Source organism: Anabrus simplex, chromosome 11 (genome assembly GCF_040414725.1).
Source record: "Anabrus simplex isolate iqAnaSimp1 chromosome 11, ASM4041472v1, whole genome shotgun sequence".
Lineage (NCBI taxonomy): Eukaryota > Metazoa > Arthropoda > Insecta > Orthoptera > Tettigoniidae > Anabrus > Anabrus simplex.
Genome location: NC_090275.1, coordinates 12,286,941 through 12,299,052, shown reverse-complemented (window position 1 = coordinate 12,299,052; position 12,112 = coordinate 12,286,941). Strand labels below are relative to the sequence as shown.

Below are 12,112 nucleotides of genomic sequence, written 5' to 3'. Positions count from 1 at the left end.
TAAGAGAACATTTCTTGAAGTCATACAACTGACAGAAGGTAACAGAAACAGTATTAATATATCCTCTATAAACAATAATCATTAAGCTCACACACTAAATCATGATAAGTTCACCAGACAAAAATTTTGTCACCCTAGTGCGCAGGCACAGATGGTTTGTTAGGCCTGTAGAGATGCCGCAGAGAACGAGTCCCATGCTCAACTGTGCCTCTATGTGAGCACAAGGCAGTAGCGATCAGTGAGGCATTGATGTTTCAAGAGGACATTGTACGTCAACATGGGTAGATGTAAGGATGTGACAGAGTGGCAAAAAGGGACAATCGTGTCTGGCCGTGCCCATGGCCATACGGTGTGTGAAGTCGCTGGATTTGTTGGTGTTTCTCAGCGGACTGTTCAACGTGTCTACAAGCCAGAACTGTGGTCATAAAAAGATCCTGACTAGGAGGGACCGGAGATGCATTTCATGGCTTGTGAATCAGAACCGTTTCCAAACCCAACAGGAATATCTGTAGACAGTGAATCAAGGTCCATCCCAACCTGCAAGTGAGAGAACATGGCAATAGGAACTGTATGCATTGAACATTTTGAGTCGGGCACCTCACAAGAGACAATTGCTCACACAGGCACATAAACCTGCACGTTTTCAAGGGGCTAGAAATAATTGAACGTGAACAGTAGTTGACTGGCGGAATGTAATGTGGTCCGACGAATCACGTTTTTGCCCTATTCCAATGACGCACGTCATCGAGTGCACGGAAGACCAAACGAAGCATTTCATCCTGGATGTGTGCAAGGTCAGGTTAAAAACTTGAGGTGGGTGTCTGATGTTTTGGGGGCGTTTTTCATATCATGGTGGGGGCGTTTTTCATATCATGGTTTGGGCCCAGTCACTGAGGTGACCACTAACATGAACCAGCCTGTTTACTCAAACATTCTGATGATCAGGTGTTGCCTTTCCGTCAACATCTGTATGATGAGTATGGTACTGATACCCTGATTTTTCAAGATGACAACAGCAAAGTTCATTGGGCTGGACGCACATGTGACTGATTTTATGAACACTCCCCCACCCTATTACATCTCATTTGGCCTGCAAATTCACCTGACTTGAACCCACACTGAAAGCCTGTGGGACATATTGGAACAGCGGGTAAAACTCTGACATCAGCATCCCCGCAATTTGGTTGAACTGCTCGATCAAATCCCCAGCGAGTGGCTTAATCTGGATGAGACGTACCTGCACAACCTTGTTGACTCACTTCCTGAACAAATCCAGGTGGTTATCAAGTCCAGGGGCGGGAATTACACAGTATTAAATGATGCTTATAATGATTTCTCCAGGGGTGACTAATTTTTTGTCTGGTGAGCTCGCTTGCGTGCACATACACTCTCTCTCTTCCTCACATGAATAACAGAGCAGTATAGCAAGAGCAATTTTGTTCAGCAATCTTTCGTCCAGAAAGTTCCATTAATCGGAAAATCGATCAAGTGGTTCATTCCGGTTCACTATACAATCAACCAGCAGTGAGGCAGGAATTCAATGAGTGCCAGCCAGAAGGTGCAGCGTAAGTTAACTGTTACCTCTGATATTAAAATCTTGTTCCCAGTGTTGTGTCAATGTTCAAACGCTATCTGAAGGATAGAGCAAGGAAAGGAAAGGAGTGGTGTTAAGAGAAGTGAACGAATCGTATCCATCGAATTTCATTATCATTTCTGTCTTAAATTGAAGATAATATTGTCTTAGGGTAAATCAAGAGTACTATTAGTAGTGAATTAATAAATACCATTATTAAAGCAGAAATATATACATACGTATTGCCGTGTACATTACTATGTCACTCGCTTTGTGAAGTCTTTCCGCAATTGAATTTCTTTGCTTTGCTTGATTACAATTTATTGAAGTGTTCTGATCCTTTCCGATCTGTTGACTTTTGCCCATAATTCATTAATTAATATTATTATTGGTCCAGGGGTTATGGTAATTTTGGTGAAATACACGATTTAGTATTAGGTCTTGCAATTTTCATAAAATACATTCAATGTCCTTGCTAAAGAAAGTTATTATATCCTCAACACATTTCACCTCCATTTCTAGGTTTGAACTGCCCGCGCTAGTGTCATAATGGAAAAAATATTTGGAATTCACAGACATAGCATCTTCATTTGTCGATGCTAGCCCCGGACCTCAAGAAGGATACAAAAGATGGCACGATGAAGAAGAGAGTTGTGTCTACAGCGAAATAGCCTTCGTAGGTACGTATGCACATTTCTCTAGTAATTATGGCATTTATTAATTTACTGGTAATTTTACTATTGATTTGCGTTAAAGCAATTATCTTCCGTTCAGGACAAAAATTGCAATGAAATTTCATAGGTACGATTCATTCATATAACCAAAGAAAAAACCTGACAACAGCGTGGTGAAAACAGTGATATAATGAACAAGTATGGAACTGGATGGACTACTCTCAGTGACATTCCCTTCAACCACAGAATCAAGCAACGCCATCACCGAACACCTTTTTTAAGGAAACCTAAGCTGGAGCAAGTTGACATTGGTTTGTACGAACAGTTCATTATTAATCGAGGTGGTACAATACAAAAGTGATGAGGATGAGGTTCTGAAACAAGGTTCTAATATCGAGAAAACTGTGATAACCAATAATAACTCGGGTTCCAAAGGTGCTGGATAAAACAGTTCTTACTGTAGCTGGGAAAAGAACCCCATAGGAGATAAAACTAAGACTTTTCAGTTTAAAGTCAAAATACAGTAGAAGTCCGTTATAGCAGGAATTCATAATGGGGCAAAATTTACTTGCTACAGCGAATTGTTGTTATATACGATTTTTTGGAAAAGTCGGGGGAAAAAAACCAACACACATTAAAATCGGTATGAAACGGCAATTGATTGGTTTAAAACCTGCGTTTTCACAGATGATTTCCATACTACAGCTAGCCCTTTAGTTACTTTTCTAATTCTGATACTATTTGAATGCGTATGCTCAATTTCATTCTTAAAAACTGTAATAGTTTCACTCCAAAGGCTTCTGTGGCAAACACTTCAGTTTCTTATTCAAACAGTGTCACCTAACCCATGCATATGTATCATGAAAATATATTTAAAGCACCAAGGGAAAAATTATAATCTTTTTGCTAAAAGTTTACTTGGGAATAGCCTTTCCGAAATTTAACCAGATGCGAGAAAATATTTAATAACCTCTGAAATCCGTGATGCACTCTGCTGTATCTTGAGGTGGATCACATTCTTACCTAATTTCAGTACCTACATACCATTAAAAATAGGTGATTGTTTTCTTCAGCCTTTATTTCTAACGAGTTAACAACTATGTCTCTGCTGACAGTTTTGACTTTTGCAGGGGGGTCCAGTATTTTTTAGCATATTTTGTACATTGTTAACGTTCACAAGCTGACGACTTCCTATATTTGAACACGTGAATTTATGTAGGCCGGTCTAGAAAGCCAAGAATAACGACCGAGAGGATTCACCGTGCTGACCACACGACACCTCGTAATCTGCAGGCCTTCGGGCTGAGCAGCGGTCGCTTGGTAGGCCAAGGCCCTTCAAGGGCTGTAGTGCCATGGGGTTTGGTTTGGTTTGAATTTACGTAGGTAGTTCCCTCCCCTGTCCCTTCACTATTGTTATTTCGTCTCGGTGTTTTCCAAATACGTACGTTCCTCGTCGCCAGATGTTTCATTCCAGGCTTATGTCTATGTCTTACACCTGCCATATGTTACGCAAACAAGATATGTGAACTGCTTAGTCTGATTCTGATGGTTCAGTCAGCTTCCGCTTCGAACGCTAGCATTGTGCCACGTCCTGGGAGCCATCTGGTGGTGAATGAACATACCATTTCCACTTCTACTTCTATTATAACGTTCCGAAATTCAAAGAAGCCTTTCTCGTGGACAGTCGAGATTTCTTCTGAGGACGCAGAGCACAGTTTCTGCGAAACGTTAAGAATTTCACCTTATTTTCTTGACACAGCATAAGCCTAAAAGCCTATACACTATCATGTCTATGAGTAAGGGCCGTGAAAGCATTAATGGCAACATCAAAACTAAACGTTTGGCGCTTACTGTGATGTTTTATTGTCAATATATCCTTTAACAATGTTGCAAACCTGATATATTAAAAGATCCTATGCACAAAAAGTCTGGCTCCATGGCTATGGTTAGCATGCTGGCCTTTAGTCACAGGGGTCCCGGGTTCGATACCCAGCAGGGTTGGGAATTTTTAACCATCATCCGTTACTTCCCCTGGCACGGGGGCTGGGTGTATGTGTTGTCTTCATCATCATTTCATCTTCATCACGACGCGCAGGTCGCCTACGGGAGTCAATTCAAAAGACCTGCACCTGATGAGCCAAACCCGTCCTGGGATTTCCCGGCACTAAAAGCCATATGCCACTTCATTATGTTGTCAACTTATGTCTCTTAAATATTTCTTTTACCTTATTCTTGAAAATAGACAAAATTATTTTAATCATCATATGATAACTAGACAAAGCATACAATGCCTGCAAAAACTGGACGCCTCAAAACATCTAACGATGAATGTCAAACTAAGACACTCCAATGCGATAGTCCTCTACGCAGCCAAGTGCCTATATCTAACTAAGAAGACCACACTAAGAGTTCTCGGAGAACAAGAAAGGAAATTCCTGAGAAAGACAGCAGACCAAGGATCCTCTCAGATGGAAGGGAATGGCACAAAGCAAATCGTGAACTCTATCAACACCAAGAACCCCTCACAATGCCATCAGAAGACACCTATATAGAACAGACTCCCATAGGATGTCCTATAAGATTGTCAAAGTAGCCAGCAAGGGTAAAGCCATGTCCAACTCAATAGGCAGTTCCAGCCTGCTACACTTGATGTTTCCATTGGGATGACGCCACTTGTTTAGTGCTCGGATATGAAAATCTGAGTCTTGTTGACACGGTGGTTTGGTAGCATGATGTTGTTATTTCTACATTATTAGAGATGTTAGATTGTGCTTTGAAGTGATAACTGTATGAAAAATCATCAATAAAAGATGGGTTTTCAGCAATGTATCAGTAGTATAGGAATTACGCACGACGATGAAGACCAAGCACTAAGCATGACATCACAACTATTGGTAGCAGGCATCTACATCAAGATAACTCTGGTAAAGCCAATGAATCCCTGTGGATCCAGCAGGTAGAGAAGATAATATTAATCATGCTATAATAATTAACTACCATTCAAGGTGCCTCCGTGGCTCAGGCGGTAGCACGCCGACCTCTCACCGCTGGGTTCCGTGGTTCAAATCCCGTCACTCCATGTAAGATTTGTGCTGGACAAACCGGAGATGGGAAGAGTTTTTCTCTGGGTACTCTGGTTTTCCCTGTCATCTTTCATTTCATCTGTCAGTCATTAATCATTGCCCCAGAGGAGTGCGACAGGCTTCTGCAGCCGGCACAATTCTTATCCTCGCTGCTAGATGGGGGCTTTATTCATTTCATTCCTGACCTGGTCAAATGACTGGAAACAGGCTGTGGATCTTCATTTTCAACTACCATTCAACTTTCAAAACAAAATCCTTTGTAACATCCCTTACAGAAGCAAACCATAATGAGACCAAGGAATGGGCCGAGGAATGCAAGATGGAGTTCAGCAAGAACATGCAGGATTACTGGGCCAATAAAAGCTCAAGGTGGAGAGAAGAAAGCAGCAAACTTAAACAAAGCTAACGCACAAGCACCGCGGTGCTCAGGCAGTTCAAACGGACATAAAAAATTTAAAAATATCATCTAAATGTGATTAGTACATAATTCTTAGTTAATGGAAAGTCTAAGTTCCCGATGAAGGATTTCGATTTTTCGCAATAATAGAGCATATAAAAAGTAAGGTGTAAGGCTTCCCAGCCATTTGCTCTATAAAACCAGTATTTCGTCTTAGGCCTGACACTACACTCAAAATTTGCTCTCCACCTCGACACGAACAACTCAGGTTCAACTGTATCATAAAATATTACAAAGTAAAAACTAATTTAAAACAATCATCTAGTACATTAAAACACAGTTAAAGATTTAAAAAATAAAAGTAACTTAGTTAAAAGGGGAGGAGCAATTTAGCTTTATGCGGGGAGAGGGACGACAGAGGCAACATTTGCCCTCAGGCGACTGATAGAGAGAAGTATATCCACACTTCAAATTTATAGAATTTACCTGATATTTCCAGTTACATAATGGCCCAAATAAAATTTTATTATTCAACAGAATATATTACATTTTGTGGTGAACCAATTCCTAAAATAATCCATCACAAGTAAATGTAAAATGATGTAAAGAGTATTAGAGTCAGTATTTGTAGTAACCACCACGTTAAGACTTTAACTTGGCACGGGTCTGCATTAACATTAATGGCTTCCTCCCTCATTACTTACCACAAAGCAGTGGTAAAATCTTCAGTTCAAAATGTACAGGGTCCTGAAAAAACAAAATTTAAAATAATAAAGAAATAACTCAATTCAAAAAAAGAAAAACAAAGAAACATAAGAAAATATAAAAATCCTCATTCCATGAGATAGTGTCAAAACTACAGATGAATCAAAGTTTCTATTTTGGAATAGCTAGCTGAATGCTGTTGAACAGACCTCCTTTGTATGTGTTTGCAAGTACTCAGCCCGAAGGCTTGTTGAATCCTTGACAGTTCCAACATCAACTGTCAGATGACGAAGAAGTACTAGGGAAATGAGTGGTGAGGTAGTTTTCCTGTTGTTTTCCACATCAAGCCAGAAAGTGCTATTACACACGTCTGTCAAGCCCACAGAAGAAACACTAAGAGCGGAATTTTCACACTAATCATAACAGGGACTGGTTTGCTACTAGCATCACTCATATTTCAGTCACTTTCATACTGTCAAACCCAAGGACGAGACTGAGACAGGTCAATGATTTAGTGTCAACAAAGGCAAGAGACCTATGGGGTAGTCAAATGCCAAAAAAGTCGTACCTCAAAAGTAACCACCAAAACTGTTAACTAAGTGATGAGAGGGACAGTCTGTTAATGGAACCACATCTGTACCTAGTCACATATGACGTCGTCCAATGCAACCAAGGTGCACAAGTGTTTTTCTTTGGCTCGAGCATGGGGCCACAATCAATCCACAGCGCTACAAAGGCATGATGCAGAAACTGAGGCACGCCATAAATAAAAAATGTCTGAGCACGCTAACTTCACGATAACACTTGCACACATACTACCAACTTTGCGAGGAATAGGCTTCAGAGATTTGGGCAGGATACACTTTAATAAGCTCTCTGCGGCCCATATCTCTCCCCTTTCAATTTTCATATCTTTGGGGACCTGAACAAAGACATTTGTGGGCATCGCTTGCACTGGATGATAACATGTATGATTATGTATGGATGTGGTTCTGTTGACAGCCCACCGACTGTTTCAAGAAGATTTATTAATTTATTAGTTATAGAATGTCCCAGTGAGCTAGTGGCTCAAGGATGAACTGCCCTTTACAATCGCAGCTTGGCAGCTTTCAGTTTCAGTTAACAAATAAGGAATACATATAACAAGGAATGTTTTACAAATATTTACATCATAATATCATTATTTTACATGGAAAAGGGAAGATATTTAAAAAAATTAAACTTAGGTAGAAATAGGTACACAGTGGTTATGGATTTATTCTCCAACATATTGTTCAAGGATGGTTTTAGAAAATCATATCCGTACATAATTTTGAAAGCTCTCTTTTGGAGTATTTCCAGTTCCTTAACAGCTTCCTGTGTACAATTTCCCTATAAAATATTCATATACATAAGATGTGAATGTATGAGGGAGGTATATATGTTTCTTAAGAGTTGGCTGTTTATTCCATAGTCCTTCAATCTTTTTAGTACTCCAGTTACACTAATAATTTTTTTCTTTACATTTGAGATATGCTCATTCCAACTTGAAGTTATTGTCCAAAGCCAGGCCTAAATATGAAAATTGCTTTACTCTTTCAATGTGTCCAAAGTACTGGAGGAAAGCCTGACTGATTCACTTAAGAGGCCTAGTTCTTTCAACACGGATGCATAAAATTTGGTGTTCATTTTAAGAAATTCGGAGAATGCGTTGGTAAACAAAGAACATAAAACTGTAACTAGGTCACTCTCTCATGTTCCCCATTGTCACTCATGCAGCTGAGACCCCGACAGTCAAACAGGCAGATGAGATGAAAATAAAGAGCTTGAAGATGTGGGTTTATCAACGCATTCTCCAAATTTCTTAAAATGAACACCGAATTTTATGCATCCGTGTTGAAAGAACTAGGCTTCTTAAGTTAATCAGTCAGGCTTTCCTCCAGTACTTTGGACACATCGCCAGAAGAACAGGCACTCTGGAGAAGATTGTGGTGGAGGGAAAGATCGCAAGAAAGACGTCCAGTCAGATGGGTGGACCAGCTGCAGCCTCTGGAGGGGAAATCTTTCCACAAGGCAACACTTGTAGTAACAGACCGCCAGACTTTGAGAAAGAAAATCAGGACAGTGAAATCCTGAAAGCCGCCATGCACTGTCGACAGTAGAGGATTGAGGAGGATTCAGACCTCACTGTCAGCAACCCTAATTTAGGCCACGCTCGCTTCCTGTCCTTTCCTGTCTTCACTATCGTGAGCTGAGTCATTCAAAACAATACAAACAATGTTTAGTATGTTGTGCAGGAGTGTAATCAGTGTCTTAAGAGTGCATTTTATGGTACCAGTAAGGATTTTGCATATATGATGGCATTTCTGCACTTTAATTATTAAGAGAAACAATGGACGTCAATATAAAGAAATACATTGACAGTTTTTCTACATTTTGAATGTTGTGTGCTCTTGCATAAATTGTAATTTCCGCATGATCCCTACCTTTCTGAATTGGTATTTTTTAACTGTGATATACCATCAATTGTAGTTGGGATGTTCTCGAAGAAGAACGAAACATGTACTACATTAGTTAATGTGGCTGTGAATTCCATATAAATTTAGTGGATATCAGCTAGTATTGAAAAGATGGACCAATACATCTCTTAAATGGTTGCTTCCTGTCACATCGCCGCTGTAAGACTGGTCCAAGTCACTGCGACGTGAAACAAATAGCAAAATATCCCATAAGATTATTAAATAGCCTCACACCATAAGGAATGCCTCCCCATGAACTAAATTTTAAAATTCTTTTTTTGCTAGTTGCTTTACGTCGCACCGACACAGATAGGTCTTATGGCGACGATAGGACAGGAATGGGCTAGGAGCGGGAAGGAAGCGGCCGTGGCCTTAATTAAGGTACAGCCCCAGCATTTGCCTGGTGTGAAAATGGGAAACCACGGGAAACCATTTTCAAGGCTGCCGACAGTGGTGTTCGAACCTACTATCTCCCGAATGCTGGACACTGGCTGCACTTAAGCGACTGCAGCTATCGAGCTCGGTAATTTGAAAATTAAATTAACGATCATCTTCATCATCTAGTTAATGTTGAACAAGCCTTCTCGATAAACTTATATCTTGCCACCACTTCTCTCCCAGTTTCTTATATCATTTTAGACTACCCCTGTGGGTGGGGGACGCAGATGAAGAATACATCCACGGTATCGCCTACCTGCCGTACGAGGCGACTAAAAGAGGCCCCAGGGGCTGTCAACTTGGGAGCATGGGTTGGTGATCAAGGGGCCCTTAGCTAGGTCCTGGCATTGCCTCCACTTACTTGTGCCAGGCTCCTCATTTTCATCTATCCTGTTCGGTCTCCCTTGGTCATTTAAAGTAATTAACTTCATGGTTGGGTTCCGTATTGAGTTAAGACTTAACTTAAAATGAATACAAGATTTATTGCTCAACCTTCTCAATACTTAAAATCATACAACGTTTAACAAAACATCACAATATGATAGTGTCAACTCTTGTACTTTTCTGACCCCGATGGCATTAGAGCATGATATAAATGTTGATTCCCATAGGGAATCTGAAATATTTGTCCCAAATGAGTAAATTTATAATACCAATATAAATGGTCCGTTATTGGACATTATAAATTTTCCAGCTAACTCATTCCTGGTTGGGTTGCCAGCGTTCCGCCCTCGTGTGCTAGGTTGGGCTCATCAGTTGGGTACCTAGCACACCTACCAAGACGCTGGCTAATGCATACCATGCAGGCCACTGCGAAGGCTAAATGGAGCTTCTTCAAGCTCTCTATTTTCATCTCATCTGCCTGTTTGACTGTCGAGGTCTCAGCTGCATGGGTGGCAATGGGGAACATGAGAGAGTGACCTAGTTACAGTTTTATGTTCTTTGTAAGAGTATGGTCCTTCCATATCCATATGCTACTCAGTTTTGTGATGGTTGCCCTGAGCCATAGCCGTTCTTCTCTGGAAATCATTGGAATTATGGAGCCCAAGCAGACTAATTTCTAGTCAAACTCTAAACAAACTATCTCCCTCACATTTGGTTGTTGACTTTCTGTCTGTCGACAATAATCACATTTGCCTTTCGCCTATTAATTTTTAGGCCATATTTCCTACTAATCAACATAAGCTTCTCCATCCGGACCTGTAGTTCCTATGAACTAGTTGACAGAATCAGCGTACTTAAGGTTGCTGATCTTCCGACTCCCGATAGAAATACCTCCTTCCTGGTCCTCGAGCACTTCTCTCATGACGTGCTCAGATATTGAATAGGATGGGTGAGAGAAAGCAGCCCTCTCTTGTACTACCTTCTGCTTTCAAGTTTCTGGACAATGCTTGGTTAACCCAGTCACCGTGTTACTCTGATAAAGATTCCGCTCAAGTACCACCAGATGCTGCGGGACCCCAATTTCTAGAAGAATGCTCCAGACAGGTGTACATTTCACTAAACACTGAAGCAAAGAAAGGTCGCAACATTGAACTCTATGGCCTTTTCCACAATTTGCCGACATTCGGAATTTACTCCCGGGCGCATTTTCCTAGCCACATCGCTCTTCAGCTATTTCAGTACGTAGAAAGTTTTTCGGCCTATTGGTTTTAACCCATCATCTCCCAAATGTAAGCTCACATAAGTGAGACATTGTGGGAAAAATGGTGATGGTGGTTAAGTGTAATTCAGCTACCATACTCTCTGAACACTGAGACCCCGCAATCTTGTACACAGATCTGGTACAACACATTTTCTTGATCATGTACCGCACATCTCTATCTCCTGGTCCTAAACGACTGCTGCAACATCAGGGTCTCAGGAGTATAAGAGGCACCAAACTCCACACTTCAGCATCTGACAATGAACTTTGGGTGGTTTGTCACAGAGCATTGATATACGGTATGCGCCAAAATATACAGTACTCATCTTTGCGCAGTGCGCATGCACACGCCTGAGCATCTGCGTGTTGTTACATCGCCATGATGAATTGTTCGTTGTGCAAAGAACGTTGTGCTCTATGATTGGAAGTGACAATGGGTCTCGCGACGGACGAAAAAGTGTTTAAAGTGGGGTATTATTTTCACTTGTACGGAAACAGTTATCAAGGTGGGCCGAGTTTAAAGTTATTGGCGGAACAATATCATGAACACTTCAATAAGCCAGCACCTAGCAACACAGTTATGCTATCTATTGTTAAAAAATTTCGTCATAGGGGTAGTGTATTGTGTCAACGCAAGGGAAGGTCTGGTAGGCCAGTAACTGTGTCCACAAATGAAAAATCATGGATGTGTTCTCAATCAGGTGTTGCAGTCACCAAAGCGAAGTCCTCGGCGAACAGCCCTGAAATTAAACATCAGCCCTACGTCACTTCGACTATTGTTTAAAGACATAGGTGGATTTCCGTACTGAATACAGGTTGGGCAACGATTGATGGAGCATGATAGGCATGTTAGAGTGGAATATTGTGCACGATTTTTGGCCATGGTGTACGAGGATCCAGAATTCTTGTTCAACGTGTGGTTGTCCGACGAAAGTCACATTCACTTGAACGGTTTTATCAATCTCCAAACAACTTGCTTTTTTGGTTTCGAGAGGCAAGACACTATAGTTCCGAAACTGCTACACAGTGTGCATGTGACGATTTGGTGTGCAGTGTCAGGAAACGGTGTGCTAGGTCCGTATTTGATAGAGAATGATGA

General features: G+C 41.0%; 1 protein-coding gene across 2 annotated transcripts in view; it reads right to left on the bottom strand.

Annotated features, from left to right (window-relative positions):
• Positions 1–12,112, bottom strand: part of LOC136883457 (zinc finger matrin-type protein CG9776) — a 135,527-nt gene that overhangs the window by 117,495 nt on the left and 5,920 nt on the right. The window contains exon 2 of one of the 2 annotated variants that reach the window (XM_067155768.2): positions 6,432–6,474. The exons of the other annotated variant lie outside the window; for it this stretch is intronic. The gene's annotated coding sequence lies outside the window, so the exon portion shown is untranslated. The remainder of the gene's footprint in view (positions 1–6,431; positions 6,475–12,112) is intronic. 2 annotated transcript variants of the gene reach the window in all.